This window comes from Puccinia triticina, chromosome 6A, assembly GCF_026914185.1.
Source record: "Puccinia triticina chromosome 6A, complete sequence".
NCBI classification, from domain to species: domain Eukaryota; kingdom Fungi; phylum Basidiomycota; class Pucciniomycetes; order Pucciniales; family Pucciniaceae; genus Puccinia; species Puccinia triticina.
The window spans coordinates 7,876,186-7,884,123 of NC_070563.1; positions in this window are offsets into that span (position 1 = coordinate 7,876,186).

Here is a 7,938-nt window from a genome sequence, read left to right on the forward strand (position 1 = left end):
TCAAATTTTAATAAAAATAAAAATTATGCCTCCAAATTTGTACGCCTGTCCCCCCCCCCCCCCCCCCCTGTATTCAACCACTATGAAAAAAAATCAAGCAATTGCTGTCAGTTGACATGCGCAATCCAGGGTGAGACTTTAAGTTCATCCATGTTCATTCCATGATATATCATGGAGTAGCTCAGCATCAAAAGAAGATAGTGAGTATGGTTTAAGACTGTAGCTCAGTGTTGGACTTGGCGCACAGTCTTTGCATCTGCCTAGGGTCCCAAGCCATCTGCCTCAACAACTGCACAGTACTGGTGCTCATTGATCATCAGCAAGGGTGTTTACTCCTTGTTGACCAGCCTTGGGAAGGATTCCTCCCCATCAACAAGAATAAGTGCCCATGTCAACTAGGAGGAATGCCTTGTGGCCAACAAGGGCATACTTGGGGCCCATTTTGACTGGGAGGGAGACCAGTCCACAACATGATACAACAGTTGACTGGGAGTAATCCCTCGCAGTTGACTCCTATACAACAACTTTGACCGGGAGGAATCCCTCCTGTTTGATAAAATTACTGGGAGGAGTCCCTCCCGGTCAACTTACACAGCAGTCGACTGGGAGGAGTCCCTCCCGGTCACCTGCCATAGACAGCAGTCGACTGGGAGGAGTCCCTCCCGGTCAACTGCCATATTGAGCAGTCAACTGGGAGGAGTCCCTCCCGTTTGACTGCCATATCAAGAAGTCGGCTGGGAGGAGTCCCTCCCGGTCAACTGCCATATTGAGCAGTCAACTGGGAGGAGTCCCTCCCATTTGACTGCCATATCAAGCAGTCGACTGGGAGGAGTCCCTCCCGGTCGACTGCCATACACAGCAGTCCACCGGGAAGAGTCCCTCCCAGTTGATAAAATTGCTGGGAGGAGTCCCTCCCGGTTGACTGCCATACACAGCAGTCCACCGGGAAGAGTCCCTCCCAGTCAATAACATTACTGGGAGGAGTCCCTCACGGTCAACTGCCATACACAGCAGTCGACTGGGAGGAGTCCCTCCCGGTGGACTGCTGTGTATGGCAGTCGACCAGGAGGGACTCCTCCCAGTAATGTTATTGACCGGGAGGGACTCCTCCCGGTGGACTGCTGTTTATGGCAGTCAACGGTGTGGAACTTCTACGCAGGGCGTGATCTGAGCTTGGAAGGGAATATAGCAAAAACCAGGAAGGTTTGGGCTAAAGGTACTTGAAGGGCTGCCTTCCTAAATAAGCTCTGGAAGAATTTTACACTAACAATTTTAGTGTGGCGCAATCTACTGAATTATTCTATTATCTAGCTTTTTCAGAACCTAAGAACCAGGTTTTGTGCGTGATAAGAGAGATGTTATAATTTGATGTGATCAAGTTTGTTATCAAAAGTAAGTTATGTTTATAATTATCAAGTTCTAAATTTAAGATCTAATGTTATAATACTATAATGATGTGATGGATGCGGAAGTAATTTCTTAATATTACTATTTATGCAGGCATTATTATACTATAGTGATGTGATGAATGCAGAAGTAATCTCTCAATATTACTATTTAGTGCAAGCATGGGGAAAAAGAAAACAGGAAGGGGCAAGGAAGGCCTCCTTTTATAGATGAAAACTTGTCTGAGAGTGTTTTTTGTGATGTAAAATAATGTATGTAGTGTGAAATAAAATAGGGGGTTTATAATTAATTGACTCCCATAAATTCGAGTTCTGACTCCAAATGTCGCGGACGTCCGGGGGACCGCCGCAAGACGTCCCCTGCGGGTCAACCAGACCTCAATTTGACCCGGCCGACTTTTGGGAGTCGGAACTCAAATTCCTCCCGAAAGTTTGGGAGTCGGAAATTTATTTCCACATATTATTTTTCATTATTTCCTCATGTCCCGCGGGGGAGTCGGGCCCCCAATTCCCCGTCCTTGCCCGGGAGTCGACCCCCAAAAATCACCCCCGTGGGAATTGAGATACATATCCCTCCTCGACTCCCACTCCTAGGCAACACCAGGCCTTCCGACTCCCACCGCGACCGCCAACGACCCCGTCCAAACGCTCTCCAACCGCCGAACCCGATCCAATCGATCGATCCAGCTTCCCGTAGCCCGCATCCACGCTCTGCCGAACGTCCAAACCGCCGAGATGTCCCAGAACGCCCTCCCTCTCACCCAGATTGCTTCCCCCGCGCGATCGGACGATGCTGTCGATCCTGAGATCCTCAAGTTGACCCAGGAGATGATTCAAGCCCAAAAAAAAGAAGAAAAAGAAGATGAAAAAGAAGATGAAGATGATGACGATGAAAGTATTGAAAGACCCGAGAAAAATCCCAACGAGATCTACAACGACCTCAAGGCCGAAATTATGTTAGATTCCTGCTTAAGTTTTCTAGATTCCTCAACTGATCATTGTATGTTAGAAGACAATAAATCTGAAAATGTAGAAAAAACACCAAAAATTCAAGAAAAACCGAAAAAAAACAAAAGAAATGAAGAAAACTCACCAAAAAAAACCGAAAACTTAGCTGAAAACTCCCCAGAAACCACTCGTGAGAAATCTAAGAGGAGAGCGGCCAGACAATTTGAGAATGATGGTGATGAATATGAATCAGAAGAAGACGACGACGACGCTGAGAACCCTGCCGCCAAATATGTCGCCAATTTTGATCCTGAGGTCTTTGACGTGGATCCTGACTCTGGAAATCCGCTATACGAGTTCCCTGTCCCGCCCGCCGGCGAATACACTACGCATGAAGAGATTCACGCCGCGTTAAGGGATTTTGCGCTCCGTCACGGGTACGCCATTGCCACTAGGAGGAGTGTTGCGGGAAAAAGCAGGACCTGGAAGTGTGATAGGTAAGTACATGTTCTTTTTCTCCCATTTGGGGGTCATAATCCCGCTTGAAAAACCCCGACTCCCATTTATTGTTATCCGACTCCCATATTGTTATTCCTGACTCCCATTTTTTGATTTCCAACTCCCAAAATCTCCGCCGCCCCAATGTATTATTCCTCATTTTGTCCGACTCCGATTTTCATTTCCCCGACTCCCATGTTTTAATTCCCGACTCCCAAATTTTAAATCCCGACTCCCATTTCGAATTTGTTTTACTGATACATAATTTTTGCCTTTGGCATCCAGGGGCAGGGATCCCAACCAAAACCGGCGCCCAGGCGAAGAAAAAGCAAACACAGCATCAACAAGATTGATCAACTGTCCCTCCTCCGCCGCCGCCTACTTTCAAAAAAAGAAGAATGTCTGGAAATTCACAATCAAAAATCCAGCCCACAATCACCCTCCATCCTTGTATGCCGCCGCCCACACAACAAATCGAAAGCTCACTCCGTCCCTCTACGAAGAAATGAAGCAACTAGGTGATGCCGGCTTAAAACCTGCGGCGATCCTCAAGGCAATGAAGAAGACTCACCCAGATGAACAAATTCTAGCTACCATCAGTACGATCTATTCAATTGGAATCCCTTCAAGGTCTCAGCCCGGTTAGCCATCTCAACAAGACCTTACTGAACACTGATTTCACCACCGCCACCAAAGTCAACAATGAAGGAACTCTCCAAGCATTATTCTTTTGTCACGCTCGATCGGTCAAGTTGCTCACCGCCTACCCCCACATCATCCTCCTTGACTGCACGTACAAGACAAATAAATACCGAATGCCTTTACTTCACATCTCTGGAATCACCGGCGCCAACAAAACTTTCAGTGTTGCCTTCTGTTTCATGGCGGAAGAAACTAAGCCTTTCTACGACTGGGCCCTCGATTCCTTGCTCACGGTTTTCAGATCACACAATATTCCTCTTCCGGCCGTTGTTATCACCAATCGTGAACAGGCCCTCATGAATTCTCTAGCCACCACTTTCCCCGACGCTAATCGAATGCTCTGTGTTTGGCATATCCAGAAGAACCTCCTCGCCAAAGCTTCAAAATACATCAAGAATCAAGAGCAAGAGAAGGAAATGCTTGGATATTGGGCGAATTTGGTCAAGTTACAAACTCAGGCCGATTTCAGGTCCTCCTTTGCGCGATTTTCAACGAAATACGGCCCTGCCTTCGAGAAATACGTCACCAAAACTTGGCTGCCGGTTGCGGAGCATTATTCCAATGCTTGGACTCGAAATCTCCCCCATTTCAACAATCGCACAACCTCTCGAATGGAATCAGCACACGCTTTCATCAAGTCCCATCTTCTTGGCCCCCAGCACAGCTTCACCTCCGTCATCACGCTTATTAGCAACGCCCTCGAGTCTCAGTACCACGAAATCACGGCCAAATTCCACCAGCAGAAGATTACTAGTCTGCGCTATCTTGGTAAGATCTTTTGTGATTGCCGCGGTGTTATCACGAATTATGCGCTGCGCAAGGCCTACAACAACCTCGTGGAAGCCAAAGAATTGGATGAGGACCAGCATTGCCGCGGGGACTACCACAGACATATGGGGATTCCATGTAAGCACCAGCTCGCCGAAGTCGTCGCGGCCGGGGACTTGATCAGTCCAGGGATGTTTCATGCCCAATGGCATATCAAGGTGAGCCGGCTGAATTTTTTTTGATTATTGATTTCCCTGTATTTTTTCCAATATGGGGGGGGGATTTTTATTTGGGAGACGGAATTGAATTTTGGAAGTCGGGAAATAATTTCTGGGAGTCGGGAATTAAATTTTGGGAGTCGGACAAATAGAACTGGGAGTCGGAGTATTACGGTGACTGATCACGTTTTCCTTTCCCTCTCCTCTCCTCACAGAGCATGCGCCCCGTCCACAAACACCAAAAAGACGAAGCCCTTTCCACCATTGACCAAATCAAACAGAAACTCCTCGCCATGACCCCTGCGCAGCTCGACATACAATTGGCCGCCATCAACCGCCTTCTAGAGGGCACAGGGACCGTGATTGACGTCAAGCTGCCAACCGAAGCCCAGAAGACCCGTGGAAGACCCAAAGGACCGCCTAATAAATCGAAATCTACTCGCCGGGAGCCGTCAGAATTCGAACACGTCGAAAAAAAGCGCAAGAATGAACAAAAAGAAACTCAGAAGACGAAGAAAGTGAAATTTGACGCCGCTGAGAAGAAAAAATTTGAACAGAAGAAACAAGAAGATCAAGAAAAGAAGAATGAAGACCAGAAACCCAAGAGAGGACGCCCGCCCACGAAAAAATCCGTTTCAGAGGTCAAAAAACCGGTTAAAGAAGAACCAGCAAAGAAGAGACTCCTCCCAGCGCGCAAAGGAAGATCAGCCCCGCCGAAAGAGCCTGATTCAACCCCCCCTCCGCCTGAAAAAGCTCTAGACAAGCCAGCGCGGCCCCCTCCGACAAAAAAAGCTCTAGAAAAGCCAGCCCCGCAAAGAAATGGCGCCCAATCCGAAAAAATCAACTCCCTCCTTCTCCATCTCCTCTGCCACCAGACGCTCCCATTCCTGAAAATGAACCCCCTGAAGACAATTCTCTCATTCGCTCCCTCCCCTTCATCATTCAGGATAGCGTCTCCAAGGTCTTGGACGTCGATGCAGATGGACATTGTGGATTCCGAGCAGTGGCCTGGGCTTTGGGACGCGGACAGGACGATGTGGTGCTCCATTGGTGTGACAATGCCAAAAGCACATTGCAGAGGTATTGAGACAGCATAGATACAGCTATCATTCATTATAAGAGGAGGAAGTTATATATAATACAAGCAGTGTATGTGTTGATGGGAGGAATGGATTCATTACAGATACAGACAGATGGATGAGGGATAGTGTTAGCACGGACGGAACGGCAGACTAGGATCATGTAGGATGGACGGCGTGATCAGGGATGGAATGGAGGACCATGACTAGGTAGGATGGCAGGGAGGTGGAAGGATGTTATCAATAGAAGAGGTGGAAGGTATTGGGAGCACATGTCTCAACCAGGAATGGAAGGGAGGATGGTGTGGTGTATCAAGTAAGGCAGTGTTGTAAGGGTATATTATCTTTATAAGGGTGGTATATTACTTTATAAGGGTCTAGGATTCAGTATGATGGGATATGGATGTAAGTATTAATTAGGGAGGAGGAAGAAGGAAGGATGGAGCAAGGTGGGAGGAGAGGCTTTGACCCCCAATATTCTGGATGGAAGAAGGCAACAGCTGGACATGCAGGCATATGGTAGGTTACGGAAGGTTGTTTGGGTCACCTAGCAACACATGATATCATGCAGTGCAGCATATGCAGGCAGATAAGGTGTTCAAGGAGCCTGCCTGCAGAATCAATTACATCATTCTTTGGCAGGCAGTGCAACACATGCATATATTGCTGTGCAACTGATATCCCCTCCTGCAGAATCCATTACCTAATTGTTTGGCAGGCAGTGCAACACATGCATATCTTGCTGTGCAACTGATATCCCCTGCAGAAAATAGCCCTCACAAGGAGTTCCCCTGGAGCTAAATTCCCTCACCCTTCAATATATAAGGAGGCCTCTTTCCCCCCCTCATCAGATCTTTTCCCCATCAGCCTACAAAGGTTTGGTCACAGTGGTTAGTTTAGTTACAGTGGTAGTTTAGTGGTATTTTAGTGGTAGTGGTAGTGGTAGTGGTAGTGTTAAGTTTGAGTCAGTAGTAGTAGTAGTAGTCAGGAGCTCTAGTAGTAATTAAAGTGCCTTATCAAGAGATTGTTAAGGAAGAGATTATTACCAACTTCATCAACAACAATTACAACAAGTAGTAGTAGTGTAGTAGCAACCAGGAGCTCTAGTATTGATTAAAGTGCCTTATCAAGAGATTGCTTAAGGAAGAGATCATTACCAACCTTCTCATCAACAACCCAACATCAACAACAATTGTATTTTACATAATTGATCCCACTGGATTACATTATCCCTCCAGCATCAGAAGTTGTAACAGATCTGCAAGAATAGTGATTTGAGGAATCTAGGTCTGATAGAGATTACTAGACAAAAGTAAGATCTATCTTGGAATCAGCCACATCTTTATAAATATTGATTACAAGACTCTTAGTTATTTGCATAGTACCATTAGAGGGGCAGGTCTTTCAAACCACCCGTAAGTTGTAATAGCCTTTCAACCTATTAGCAATTTATTTCCCCCTCAGAGGATATTTTCACCAAATAAACATTTAGTGTCCCACAAGAGTCCCTACAACGATTACAAGTGGATCCGTGACAAATTGATTGACGAAATCAACAACCACCGCGAATGGTATGTCGAGCAACAAATCTTCCACAATATCGACTCTTTCTTGGACCGACTGAGCGCAACACCAGGCTTTGTGGGTAGGAGTAAGTGGATGTCTATGCCAACAACGGGTGAAGTCATGGCCAATGCCTTCCAGCGGCCAATTTTTTTCTTCTCCAAAAACTGGTCTCAGACTTTCCTCCCATATTTCTGCCCCCCCAACCAAAATCCCCCCATCTTCCTTGGTCTTGTCAAAGATCACTTTGTTCCCCTAGTCCTCAAAGTTCCTTTCTTATTCCCTGCTCCCCAGCTTCTTCGCAAGGATTGGGTTTCCAAGGCTTCTCCTGAAGCTCTCCCTTGGGAGAAAAGATTCTCTGAATGTTTCAAATGTACATCTGGGAGGAAGCTCTTGACTCAAGCAACCCATTACTAGTTGTATTTTCTTTTCTCTTTCTTAGTTTAGCATTATTAGTTTATCATTTTTATTTTGTGTTGTCTTGTTTTTTCCCATCAATACATTTATTTTCCTTTTCATTCAATTCAAGTTTCAAAATTGGGCCAATTTATTCCATGTCTAACATAACATGAAAGACATATGTGAGGTATTACACATCAGGGAAATCCTGTGTAGCCGGGAGCGGATTAGGCGGATTTCCTACTAAGGCAATTGTCGTAGTTTTCTTCCTCTGCGCTGTCCTACGCCGTTAGGAATTTTGTTTCGGTCTGTGTCGGTAATTGTAGATAAGAGGGCAAAGAATCTTTTGAGCGGCCT